General features: G+C 38.6%; 1 protein-coding gene across 3 annotated transcripts in view; it reads left to right on the plus strand.

Annotated features, from left to right (window-relative positions):
• Positions 1 to 14,439, plus strand: part of SLC66A2 (solute carrier family 66 member 2) — a 167,132-nt gene that overhangs the window by 118,880 nt on the left and 33,813 nt on the right. The gene's annotated exons all lie outside the window — the stretch shown is intronic.

The raw sequence follows: 14,439 nt of genomic DNA on the forward strand, positions 1-14,439 counted from the left end.
GGTGGTTAGGACCTGCCATCCCTTTCAAGAACCCAGGGTCCACCTCCAGTGAAGCATCACAGTCAAAATGTAGTTGAGGAAGACCACATCACATTTGAATGTCAAGCTGAAGGATTTGAACTAGTAACAATAAATAATAATAACCCCCATTGAGGTGGCATTTAAAGTTTGCTACTAAATATCACAATGGGATTGGATTCCAGGTCTACCTTTTCTTAAATTCAGTGCTCTGTCTACTACACCATGATTTACCAGACTGAAGGATTTGAAATTTGTCTTTAATCTTTTGAGAGGGGATCAAGAGATATTGGTGGTAAAGATGCAAGACTGGATAGAAAGTGGGGGGAGGGGATCAAAAATTAATTCCTAGTTAAGCCTAATTGGGAAAATAAAGGCTTTGTTAGAAATAGAGAAGTTGGAAGCAGTTCGTTTGAGCCACAAGATTATTACCATTTGTGTAACTGAGTATGCCTCTTTGGATGGATCTCATGGGCCTCACTTCACAGGAATAAAATGCAAGTTAGTTTGTTCGTGGTGACAGCTATTAGAATGGGCAAGTGGTCAAATTGTCTGAGGGGCTGGGACAAGCAAGATAGGTCAGTTTTGGACCAAGTATGATAACATAACTGGTAGTTTAAGGAAAGCTATAAGGACTTCTGTCCCTAACTCTTGCTTGGTAGGGAATGTGTTAATATTCCCTGGATAGCTGGTTTTGGGGACAAGGTTACTTTGATCTGGTAAAGGAAGGTTTTCTCTTCCACGGAGAAGAAATGGACTTTGGAGAAGAATGATAGTGAAGACGTTTTTATAGTGATTGTTAGGAGATAAAGAGATGGATATAAGGGAAGGTCTTGGCAGGGATGATTACAAAATGTTCTGTGGTAGTTTTAGGGATTAATGCACATGTCTTTTTTAAAAAAGCCTTGTGTCTATGTTGTGGTAGGTGGAGATCTAGGGGTAGGTAACTATTGGAAGATGACATAGGGAAGTGCCTGTGTTAATCAGTTAATGTTTTTTTAATTGAAGGGTATGCTAATTAAGAGGTAACTCCTCTGTTTCCAATTAGTTATCACTACACACAGCTACCATAAATACTCTTGTATATATGCATCGTTTTCAATTTTATTTTATTTTCAGCTCTGAAATCGCGCCCCCATTGAGAAAGCAAGAAAAACAAAACCTGTTACAAACGTGTATAGTCAAACGAAACAAATTCCTTTATATTTAGTCATATCCAAAAAATATGCCTTGATCTGTACTTTTAAGTCCATCACCTCTTCATCTAGAGTTGGGTAGCACACTTCATCTTCAGTCATTTGGAATCCTGGCTGGACATTGAACAATTTAACTGAGCACTCTAATCAATACAAAGTTCATTTTTACATTGTTGTTGTTAGTATATAAATTGATTTATTGGTTCTCTTTGTTTTACTCTGCATCATTTATTGAGTTTTTCCCTGAATTTATGCCTGTCATCATTTTTTTTGGCAGCACAATAAGTATTCCATCATAATCATCAACTATAAACTTGTTCATCACTTCTCTAAATGAAAATTACTTCCAATGTTTCCAATTTGTTACCACATAAATAACTGCTGTAAATATTTTTGTTTCTTTGGGTCCTTTTCCTCTTTCTTTGAACTCTGGGAGTATAGACCTAGTGGCAGTATCACTGGGTCAAAAGGCATGCACAGTTTTATGTTTTTTGGGGCATAGTTCCAAATTAATTTTCAGAATGACTGGACCAATTTGCATCTTCACCAGTAGTACATTAATGTACTTGTTTCTCCACAGCCCTTGCAACATTTTTTTTCCTTTTTTTGTCAGTTGCCAATCTGATGGCATGAAGTGGTACCTCAGTTATTTTAATTTGAATTTCTCTAATTATTGGTGATTTAGAGCATTTTTGTTCATATGACTGTTGATAGCTTGGATTTCTTCCTCTAACCCCTATCAGTTCATCTTTTTCAATTCAACACAGATTTATTTAGTCTTTAATATATATAAGGCACAGTGCTGCTACGCTAGGCTTTTGGGATGCAAAGAAAAAAACCCAAAGCAGTTTTGGCTCTCAAATGAATAAAAACAAAATATACTTGAATATGCAAAGGAGCTATGATTTAAAGAGTGGAGGGGATACCAAGTGTGGAAACTCCTTTCACTGACACTAATGAAAATCCTTCTGTGACTTAGTAGATAAATCTTAGGGAGTTATTTGAAATCCAGAGAGATGTGCCCTGGGTCACGCAGCTTCTGTGTATTGGAAATAGCATTTGAACACAGGCCTTCCTACTCCAGGCCAACACTCTGGAGCCAGAGTATGTGAATTAAAATCCTGGGCCTGTCACTTGGAGCAGTTTGCCTGCTTTGGTCTTCAATTTTTTCATCTGTAGAATGAGAGAAATGATCCAGATGACTTTAGAGTTCTTCTGCAGTTCAAGATCTGTGACCCTTCTCTGCTTCTTTTATACAAATACATATAAATACGAAGTATATGAAATAAATCAGGAGTGCTTAATAGTGAAAGTGGTATCCGAGATGAACCTTAAGGGAAAAGCAAAGGTTAGAGAGTTATCACAAGCTTTGTCTCTGCATTTGGAAGGGACTTTGGCATCTATTTTAAGCATCCACTTTTATTTAAGTGGTGGTTAACCTGCCAACCAGGAGACTGGATGGTTATTATAAGAGTTTAGGCAAGAAGAGATAAGGACTTGAAGAAGGTGCTGGATGTGAGTATGGATGAAAGAGAAAAGATGTGAAAGTAAAAATGAAGGACTTGACAACTGATTGGATAGCTATATGTTTGCGGTAAGGGAGAGGGAAGAATCAGTGATGGTGCCATTAACAGAAATAGGTTAAATTAAGGGCAGGGTAGATAGAATAGGGGAAAATGAGTCCCCTGGTAAGCCATTTTAAATTATCAGTGATCGTAACTTTTATTTAAAAGTAACAACTGTCTTTATTCTGTCAACTGGACAAAATTGGCCTCTAATCTGTGGGTGACTGGGGCTGAACAGAGCATATTAGAGACAGGAGAGTCAGGAATCAAACAGAAGTTTAATTCAAAGTGAGGGAAATGGCTTGCAAGCAAGGGGAGATCTAGACACACGTGCCAGGGATCCTCCCCTAGTAGGGGAACCTGAGGTAGTATGGGGAAGTCTCAATACCAGTGGTTGTTCAGTGAACTGTAACCCTGACAATAAGGACTAACAGCAACAATGTGACAAGTTTGGTTGTAAGGCTTCATGACCAGAACTTGTCTAAACTCAGGGAACACCTGGTGCTGGTCAAAGCAATACAATAATTATGTGATTTTTGCAGAAGGTAAGTGAAAAGGATTGTTGTTATGTCAAGCTCAGGGCACAGCTTGCTTCCTGGGCCTTAGCTCTGGAAAACAGAGTGTCTTCTAATATCTTGACATTTCCCCCTTTTGACCAAAGGGAGGGGGTCTGAAAGAACTTCTACCCTTTCTGGCCAATAAAGGAAAAGCAGGCATAAGCCAAGAGGCCAGTTGGGCCAGGACGAGCTTTTTTATTCCAGATCAGTTTCTTGAGGGAACCTATTAGGGAAGTAAGTCCCAGCTATCATTGCTAGGCATTGTTTGCTTGCAAGCAGAAAAGAGAGGGGAGCCAAGAATGTAGAGGGAGAAAATGCCAACACACACATGAATCAGGGCCTTGGTGGTTGGGCACACAACAAAAGAAAAGGGGGTGGGGGGAAACTAGGACAGTATACTCAGCCCTTGTCCAAAATCTTGGGACAGTTATCTCATCTGGATGTCGGCTGCTTATGGTTCCGTACTAGACAAACCTTGAGGTTCCTAGAGTGTTCTGCCATCCGCTCAAGAGCAGTGGCTTTTTTCAGATAATCCAGGAATACACACCCACAAGTTTGGCAGCTGTGGGAGTAGTCAGAAAGACCTGGTAGGGGTCCTTAGTGAAAACTCCTTGCATTGATCTTTGAATCTGAGTTTCTGGTCAGCATAACATAGGTCCTTAGTTAAGAGTCTCTAAAAAACACATAGAGATGATCCAGTTTCCCAGCAACACACAACTAGGTTCAAACAATGCAATAAACTTTTTCATAAATTCATTTTCATTGCTTAGTTACTTCATCAGGTACAGATCAGACTACTTAGAGGACTTAAGTGGACTAGTTCTGATAAAGGAGATTTATATGTCACTAAGGTAACCAAGAAAACATAAACAAATATTTTGAAACAAAAGTCCAAAGCAGTCCAATAGTTATCACCAATATTAGCTGACATCAAGTCTCCTTGCATCCTGGTAACCCATTCTCAATATCCATTTAATCAGCACATTTTGATCAGCACATACCCAGATGTCTCGTGTAATTATCTGGTCCCCAGATATCTTTTCTTGGACAATAGGTTTTATTCTCAAGACAGCTCTGAAGAGGGCTTTGCTTCTCTCATTCCAAATCTAGAGGTTCCTAAATAATTCTGAAACTTCAGAGAATTTCAATTTATGTACCATTTGCTATTTCTATTCTGTACTTGATATAAGAATTTTTTAAAAATTTATGAGGGTTGGGGGCAGAGCCAAGATGGTGTGGGAAAAGCAGGGACTTGTTTGAGCTCTCCCCCAAGCCCCTCCAAATAGCTATAAAAATGACTAAATAAATTCTGAGCAGCCCAACCCACAAAATGACAGAGTGAAACAAATTTCCAAGACAACCTAGAAGGTTGACAGGAAAGGTCTGTTGCACCAGTCTGAGAGAAGAACACAGTCCAGTGTGGACTGTGTCAGCACAGACTGGCTTGAGCAGGTCTCAGGGGACTGAATCACTGACAGCTGTGGTGGTTACCAGACTTCTCAACCCACAAACACCACAGAAAACTTAGAAGGTCTGTAGGAAAGGTCTGTCCAACCTGGGTGAGAGAGGAGTGCAGTCCAGCCCCAGCCCTGTGGCGGGGCAGCCACAGCAGTAGCAGTGGTGGCTTCTGGAGCTCTCAGCCCACAGACAGTGGAGGGATTGAGCAGCTGGTCAGAGGGGAATTGCAGGGATCCCTTTGCTGGCACTGAGGCACCATTCTCTTGCTTTGCCCATGCTTCAGTCTGGGTTGCACTCCTGAGTGGCAGTCCTGGGACAAGGAGGAGTGCTGGTGTGGTGGAGCTTGTGGCAGCAGTAAAGAGGGAATCTTCCTCACAGTTCCAAGGCAGAAAAGAGTGCTTGTGGTCCACTCACAGACCAGAGCACAGGCCAGGAAAGGAGTAAACACCTCTCTTTTGATCATGCAACTTTGGAAGAACTGAAAATTTACAGATCCCTAGAAACATCTCTGAAAACACTTGCACAAAACCCCTGAAGCTTAGGACAGTACACTCTCCACACTGGAAGCAGAGACCTACCTTAACAAAGAACTAGAAGGTCAAGTAATTGGCTGGGAAAATGAGCAAACGGTGGGAAAAAACTCAGACTATAGAATCTTACTTTAGTGACAAAGAATATCGAAACATGCAATCAGAAGAGGACAACAAAATCAAAGCTCCTAAATCCAAAGCCTCCAAGAAAAATATGAATTGGTCTCAGGCCATGGAAGAGCTCAAGAAGGATTTGGAAAATCAAGTAAGAGAAGTACAGGAAAAATTAGGAAGAGAAATGAGTGTGATGCAAGAAAAAAAATCATGAAAAACAACAGTTTGCTAAAGGAGACCCCCCAAAAGGCTGTAGAAAATAACACCTTAAAAATAGCCCAAATGGCAAAAAGGTCCAAAAACCAATGAGGAGAAGAATGCCTTAAAAAGCAGAATTGGCCAAATGGCAAAGGAGGTCCAAAAACTCACTGAAAAAAATAATTCCTTAAAAATTAGAATGGAGCAAATGGAAACTTTATGAGAAATCAAGAAGTTATAAAACAAAACCAAAATAAAGAAAAATAGAAGACAGTGTGAAATATCTCAGTGGAAAAACAACAGACCTGGAAAATAGATCCAGGAGAGATAATTTTAAAATTATTGGACTACCTGAAATCCATGATCAAAAAAAGAGCCTAGATATCATCTTTCAAGAAATTATCAAGGAAAACTACCCTGATATTCTGGAACCAGTGGGGAAAATAGAAATTGAAAGAATCCACTGATCACCTCCTGAAAGAGATCTCCAGAGGAAAACTCCTTGGAATATTGTAGCCAAATTCTGGAGTTCCCAGGTCAAGGAGAAAATATTGCAAGCAGTCAGAAAGAAACAATTCAAGTATTGTAGAAACACAATCAACATAACACAAGATTTAGCAGCTTCTACAGTCAGGGATTGGAGGGCTTGTAATATGATATTCTGGAGGTCAAAGGAGCTAGGATTAAAACCAAGAATCACCTACCCAGCAAAAATGAGTATAATACTTTGGAGGAAAAATGGATATTCAATGAAATAGAGGACTTTCAAGCATTCTTGATGAAAAGGCTGGAGCTGAATAGAAACTTTGGCTTTCAAATACAAGACTCAAGAGAAGCATGAAAAGGTAAACAGGAAAGAGAAATCATAAGGGATTTATTAAAGTTGAACTGTTTACATTCCTACATGGAAAAATAATATTTGTAACTTATGAGACCTTTCTCAGTATTAGGGTAGTTGGAGGGAATATATATATATGGAGAGAGACAGAAACAGAGGGAAAAGGGTGAGTTAAATGTGAGAGGATGATATCTAAAAAATAAAATTAAGGGGTGAGAGAGAGGAATGTACTGGGAGAATGAGAAAGGGAGAGGTAATATGGAGCAAATTATCTCATATAAAAGAGGCAATAAAAAGCTTTTACAATGGAGGTGGAGAGGTGAGAGGGAATGAGTGAACTTTACTCTCATCAGATTTGGCTTAAGGAGGGAATAACATATACACTCAATTGGGTATGGAAATCTATCTTACCCTACGGGAAAGTAGGGGGAAGGGGATAAGAGAGGGGGGATGATAGAAGGGAGGGCAAATGGTGGGAGAGAGTAATCAGAAGCAAACACTTCTGAGGAGGGACAGGGTCAAAGGAAACAGTAAAATACATGGGGGATGGGGTAGAATGGAGGGAATAGTTAGCCTTTCACACCATGACTATTATGGAAGTGTTTTGCATGACTACACATGTATAACCTATATTGAATTGCTTGCCTTCTCAATGAGGGTGGGTGGGGAGGGAAGAAGGGAGAGAATGTGGAACTCAAAGTTTTAAAAACAAATGTTAAAAATTGTTTTTACATGCATCTGGGAAATAAGATAAACAGGCAGTGGGGTGTAGAAGTCTATCTTGCCCTACAGGAAAATGGAAGGGAAGGTGATAAAGAGGTGATAGAAGGGAGGGCAGATTGGAGGAGGGGGTAATCAGAATGTACATTGTCTTGAGATGGGGAGAAAATTTAGAACTCAAAATCTTGTGGAAGTGAATGTTGAAAACTAAAAGTAATTAATAAAAAGAAAAAAATTTATGAGGGTCTAACTGCAAAATGAACTTCTGACTTTTAAAATTGTCAGAAAGATACTTTAATAATGGGAAAGTAATTTCTCTTTCTTTAGCATTATCAGTATAATTATGTGTAAAATCCTTAATCCAATTTTGGGAACTTCTTACAAAAACATGCTAAAAGCCTGAATTTCCATGCTAGATAAATTTGGAAGCCAATCATATACACTGTATATAGTTCTTACAGAATACAATCTAATCCTGTTGCTTTCTCAAAATGTACTATTCCATTTATTTAGAAAACTTTCACATTACGTCTTTGTCTTCTTACCATGTCTAAATCATTTCCCCTTTAGGAGCATATCTGTATTATAGTTGGACCACAAATACAGGTTAAAATTGTAAGATATTGATACTTGCACCCAATTATAGTAACTCGGAGATCTATGATTTAATAGATTAAGCATTGTACCTACCAAACTTCTTGATTATAGAAATTTGCTGTAAAAGGAAAAAGAGGGACATAGTTATAGCAATGTGATATATCATAACAGAGGACAAAACTCCCTTACCTCTGTTTCATTCCAGGTACAAGTCATATCTGACAGCCAATCATGTAGTCACAGGGAGTTAAAAGCAAGGCTCAGGATTAACGAGGTGGAATTTCCTTTTCAGAAAGGACATGGCACAATGGGGAAATAGTCAGGAGGATCCTATCTAGGCCATGCCAAAGTTGTCCCCCAAACTTCCTAGGTATACACATCCACCTTTAGAAATTTCCAGACTGTAGCACATTCTATTTTTTTCTGTTGGCTTCATGCAATTCAGACAACTATTCCTGTAATCAAAGCTCACAACAGTAGTAAATTACAGTCCCAGGAATTTTTACCTTAAATAGCAAAATTTCACTAACCAAAGCTTAGGGCTTGAATATCTTTCCCTAACAATTAACATTTCATTTATCCTTAACTTATGAATTAAGACTAACCATAGTCTGAGGCTACAGCAAATAGCTGATAGTTGACTCATCATTTATATGTTGAAGCTACATCATTGAACCACTTTATACACTTTCATAACAGACAAGAATTTCAAATGAAAATTTGCTATTATATATTACCATCTTCTTTATAGCAAAATATGCCACTCTAAATACTTTACAATTTTCAGATATCTTTTTTATCACATCCTTTTAAAAGCACAATCCTTTTGCAACAATAACGGGATTAAAACGTTATTTTGTTTAACAGCATTTCTGTTATGACAGTTTCTCAAATTTCGCAATATAAGAGAATTTAGAAATACAATAATAACATAAACAATATCATGTATTTAAAATGTGAAACAAAACTTCAGATGACATCAATTCAGTTAGTTGCATTTCCAAATCATCTCATATAAAAATCATTAATCTTATTACCTTTGACATTTTAAAACTACTTTAGAGTCATCAGATATGGAACAATTACATTCAATTAAACAAATAATAATGTAGTGCTCAGCATATGCCAGTCATTGTGTTAAGAACTTTACAATCATTATATTATTTTGATCTTTACAACAACCCTGAGAAGTTGGTACCATTATTATTTTTCTCTTTACAGATCAGGAAATTGGGGCAAACATAGATAAGTTGCCTAAGATTACACAGCTAGTTAATTTCTGCAACCGGAATCTAATTCAAGTTTCCTCATGTTTTTCTAGCATATTTTTTTCAGCACTTGTATTTGGGAACCTGATCTGTGAGGTGATCAAGGAAGGATTAACAAGAGACAAGGGGAAACCTTTAACTATCTTTTTCTTCACTCTGGGATTACTTCCACGCTAGCTACCTTCCTTCATTGTTCTAGAACAGGGGTGGGGAACCTGTGGCCTTGAGGCCACATGTGGCCCTCTAGGTCCTCAAATTTGGCTATTTGGCTGAATTCAGACTTCACAAAACAAATCCTTGAGGAATCTACTAATTTATTAAAATTAACTAAGATATTTCAGAAGGGAGTGAATTCCTGGAATCCCAGGAGTTCTCCCCTGTAGTCCTAAAAATGATAAATATTCAAACTTCCAAAATATGCTAAGATGTTTTTAGCAGTTTTACAAACTTTGATTATCTGACTTTTTTTCTCATTACCTAATCTCCTCCAAAAAGCTTAAAGTGGGAGTTAGTCCTGCTTACTGGGACAATTGCTTCAAATATGAAAGTTCACTAATCTTTTCCAGTGTTTTTCTGTCTGGCTGCATTTTAAATCTTTCAAGGTAACAGAATCTACAAACAACACAAACATGAGAGAGACATTTTTATGTTTTATAAAGAAGACAAGACAGATACAAACAGTCACAAACAATTCTAACAAAGCATACAATTACAATTCTAATTTTATAAAGGTATGCAGTTTAAAAACAGGAGAGACATGCAGAGAGGCCAGTTAACAAAAGTATATAGTTTAAGAAAGGATATGCTTACCAGAGTGAGCCAAGACAAACCAGGTCAGCGGAAGGGCTCTGGAATGTTCCTCACAAAGAATAGCAAGCTCAGGCAAGTCAGGAGTTTGGAGGGTTGGAGCAGGGACAAGGGCAGAGGACTCACCAGACAAGGTGGGTTCAAATTCTGGAGAAATAAATCCCCGGTGGCTCCTAGTCAGTACTGGAGAGCCTGGTTCTGTGTCCAGTCCCACTTCTGACACCAATGAATGTCAACTAGACTGAACTAACCTCTACAATGCAGGTGGCCAGAGCCAAACAGAGCAGGCTAGAGGCAGGAGAGTCAGGAATCAAGCAGAAGTTTAAAATCAAAGTGAGGAAAATGGCTTGCAAGCAAGGAGAGATCTAGACACATGTGTCAGGGCCCTGCCCCTAGTTTGGGGGGCCCTGAAGCAGTGTGGAAAGATTTCAGTACTTTATACCAATGGTTGCACAGTGAGCTGTAGCCTTGAGAATGAGGGGTAGCAGCAACAGTGTGACAAGTTTGATTCATAGCAGGGCTTCATGACCAGAACTTGTATGAACTCAGAGAACCCTTGGTGCTAGTCAAAGCAGTACAATAATTATGTGATTTTGGCAGAGGGTAAGCACAAAGGATTGTTGTTATGCCAAGCATAGGGCACAGCTTAGCTCTGGAAAACAGGATATCTTCTAATATCTTGACAATTGTATTAGCTTATGGATGTAACTTTATAGTCATTAGAGCCAAGCAAATAACCTCTGGGGCTTATAAATGAATTATTAATCATGTTTATACACAGTCCTGATTAGGGAACAAAAATTAGTTATCTCAGAACAAGTTAGTCATGAGATAACTGTCTTAATTGAAATGCTGAGAAGTGTATCTAATTTTGAAAAGACACCTGTCTAAATCTTGGGCCTCTTAAGTTATTCCCTAGTGGGCCATGTCATCAAAGATCTATATTTATGTTGGCCACATGAATTTAATTATAATTAATTACATTTAGCCTCACTTGCAAAAACTAATTGATCTAAGACTGCTAGCATGACACTTCTTTTTAGTCAATTATACAAAGGTAACAGTGGGCACATGGCTCAATCCTCCTAGTTTGTGTTAGTTAATTAGCTAAAATTGTATTCCCCTATGGCTCTCTCCTGACCCATTCTCTCTTAAGTTGCAAAGTTCTGCTATTTCTATCTTAATAATATACCTTATATCTGGCACCTTTTCTTACACTCTTTTAAATACCCCTGAGATTGGCATTCCTGCCAGTGTTTCCTCACATCAATCCATTTTCCACACCACCTCCCAAGTAATCTTCTTAAATGCATGCACTGTTATGCTTGTGTCACTCACTCTTAGCAATTTCATCAGTTCTAATGTGTTCAACTGCCATCTCTATGTAGATGACCCTCCATTTATATAGCCAGGCCTTCCCTCTCTCCTGAATTCCAATTCAGTATCACCAAGGACCTCTTAGGCATTTACACCTCAAATTCAGCATGACCAAAATCAATTCTTTACTTTCTCCCCACATCCTTCTCTTTTCTTATGTTCTTTCTGTTGAGGGCACCACCGTCTTTTTAGTTGCACAGATTTCCAACTTTAGAGTCTGCTCGACTCTCCCTAGTCCCTCACTCCTCATCTGTCTGCTGGCAAATCTTGTATCTACTTCCACAACATTTCTTGCATCCATTCCCTTCTTCACTCATACTGTAGTTCAATCCCTAATCACTTCTTACATGGATTATAGCAGTAGCTTCCTAACTGGACTCCCTACTTTCAATGTGTTCCCTTCTCTATATTCCATATAGCTGCTTGATTGGCCTTCCTAAGGTACAGATTTTACTCTATTACTCCCTGGCTTGAAATTCTTCAGTGGTTCTCATTTACTTCTAGGATAAAATAAATACAAATTCTTTATCCTGGAATTTAGAGTTGTATATAATGTGGGTCATGTTTACTTTTCCAGACTTGTTTCCTATTACTTCCTTTCATGTACTCTGTTCCAGCCTACTTGTTTTCCCCGAACTTGACATTCTTTCCCACATCTCCATGTCTTTGTAAAGGCTGGGTAATCCTTAGTTGCAAGTTAAGTCTTTGAAGTATTGCAAATGACCTACGAAAGTGTCTGCCAGAGTGATACATTCCTATATTCTCTGCTACTATGAGGCTGAGGATCTCTTGAGCCCTAGGGTTCTGAGTTATAGTGGGCTAAGCCCCAGTGTGAACTAATTGGCATTAATGTAGTGAGTGTCCAGGAAATGGGGAGGGAATTGGGGAAGGCCACCAGGTTACTTAAAAAGGGGCAGACCAGCCCAGGTTGGAAAATAGGCTATTGGTTAAAATGCTGATCAGAGTGGGCTAGGTCCCTGAGTTGCTCCTGCATTTCCAGCCTGGAAAATTTGGAAGACCCAGTGTTTAAAACAAACAAACAAAAGACTATAGAAGTGAATAGAAGGGCATACAGCTGAGTAGGACACTTCTGAAAGTAACATTGAATTTATAGGGCTGTACATAATAAGAAATTTACAGTTTTATGTATAATCCTCTTTATTGGCTCTATTTATATATGGAAATACTCACTTTACTTAGTATTTGTTAAGTTCGGGATAAAAAAAATTAAAATGATTGTTGAACTTTTTTTTCTAAAAATCTAAGATGAGGTCTGGTGGGTAACATTTGGATATTGGACAGTTGGTTTCTAAGTGAATGGAGTTGAGCGAGAGCATGACATTATTAAACTGGCAAAGTTTAGTGTGTTCTACAAAGGTAGAAAATCTTACAGTGAGATTTCTCAGGATGTTGTTCACAGGATGTCATTCACTTTTTTTTTTGTTCCTTTCTATTTAAAAACACATCTTTAGTCACTGCCCTTTTTTGGAATATATAAACATGAAGCATTTCTGTAATCTTGTAGATTAAAACCTCTTGGTCTATGTGAATTACAATGTGATTTGGTATTTGATTTGGTTACTTATCAATATCCTCCACCTCTTGCATCTCCCAAATTGTACATGTAAATGGAGGTGAAAGAGTTGATCTGGGGAATGGCATACAGCAAAGGATGTCAGGAATTTTTGCTCTCCCTTCTGTAATGGCAGTGCCATTGAATGAGCAGACTGAAAAAGGCAAGGTTGACAGTGAGAGTCCAGTGTGTGCTAAAAATGTTTTGCTGAAATAGGCAAAGTGCAACTTCAAGTGATGACTTAATGTTTCTACTTGTATCCCTCATGGATTCCTCATTGGAAGGTGCTATGGCATGTGTGGTGGATGAAATGGGATCAGGACACATAGAGAGGAGGGGCATGTGTGTGTCTCTGTGTGTATGAGTGAAGAGGTTCTTTATGATATTGTTTATCATTGTATTAGTCTCCTAATGCTTAGAGTTTTTGACTGGTTGCAGCAGAAGTTGAGGAAGCAAATTTCAAAGTTGCTACTGTCTCAGACCCCTCAGCAAATTAATCATCTTCCATCTATGGATAACTAGTCTTTTTTTTTAAACTGTACATTGACCAGAACTGCATGCCTGACTTACAGTAGGGGTGTAATTTCAGCAGCCCAATGCCTGACTTCTATTTTTATTGAAATGTTCAGGCATGTGTGTGCAAACCACTGTGGTATTTCACAGCGGAAGTTGCTGTCTGGTGCTTGTCTTCCCCCCTTTTCCCCTCCCCGCCTTGCTGGCATCTGGCGCTGTGCATTTTCTTATTAGTAAGAGGATAGGCAGTCTGAGTATATTGCTTTTTGCAGAATGAGAGGGGAAGAGGAATAAAGAAAAGAAAAGCATTGCTTTTAAGTTGCCTTTGCTCAGGGTATTCTTAAAGTCAGAGCTGTCCTGTGGGTTGCCAAGAGAGGGGACCCATAATTTAGGTGTGATAATATTGAGTTAAGTTTTTTATTTAGTGGCAGACCTAATTTCATCATTGTTACTAATAATCCTGTTCTTTGCGCTTTAAACACCAGCCAGCTTTTTTTGCATTCCTCTATTGGTATCTTCTGTGGGCCATCATAATTCAGGGAGTCATAAGCTGCAAGGAACTGAAATAAATTTGCTACCACAACATTGTACTGTTTGTGAGAGCTTTTTTTGTGATAGATCTTTGTCATAGTAAACCTTAAATCGATTGTCTTGGTGATTAAGCATTGAATGGATTTGAGAATTTTGATTTTTAGATGTATGGGCTTTTGACTGTGGTATGGTCTGGACACAACTGATAACTGCTAGAACTGTGTAGAAGTCCTAGCCCTCTGCTTTCACTTAGTCAAACAACCAGGCCCTGAGGAGTGATATTTCTCTTCCAAAGGATTGCCAGCACATACACAAGTCTGTTGTTTGCCTTTGCTAAGGGTGAACATAAAACCAAAGACAGAGACCTGAGAACTTCCTCTTTCAGATCAGTGGTTGCAAACTTCTTCTATCCCTCAAATTGAACTGTTTGTCCCTGACTGTTCTAAACTATTAGTTTCTCTGTTACCTGGAGCCTTTTTCCTGTGTCCTGAATTCCTGACCTTCTCAAAGTGGATGATGATGACTACAATGATATATCTTTACAGTGTATAACATGTTCTGGTTTCTAAAGTGGTTTCA

The sequence above is a fragment of the Trichosurus vulpecula genome, chromosome 1 (assembly GCF_011100635.1).
Source record: "Trichosurus vulpecula isolate mTriVul1 chromosome 1, mTriVul1.pri, whole genome shotgun sequence".
Classification (NCBI taxonomy): domain Eukaryota; kingdom Metazoa; phylum Chordata; class Mammalia; order Diprotodontia; family Phalangeridae; genus Trichosurus; species Trichosurus vulpecula.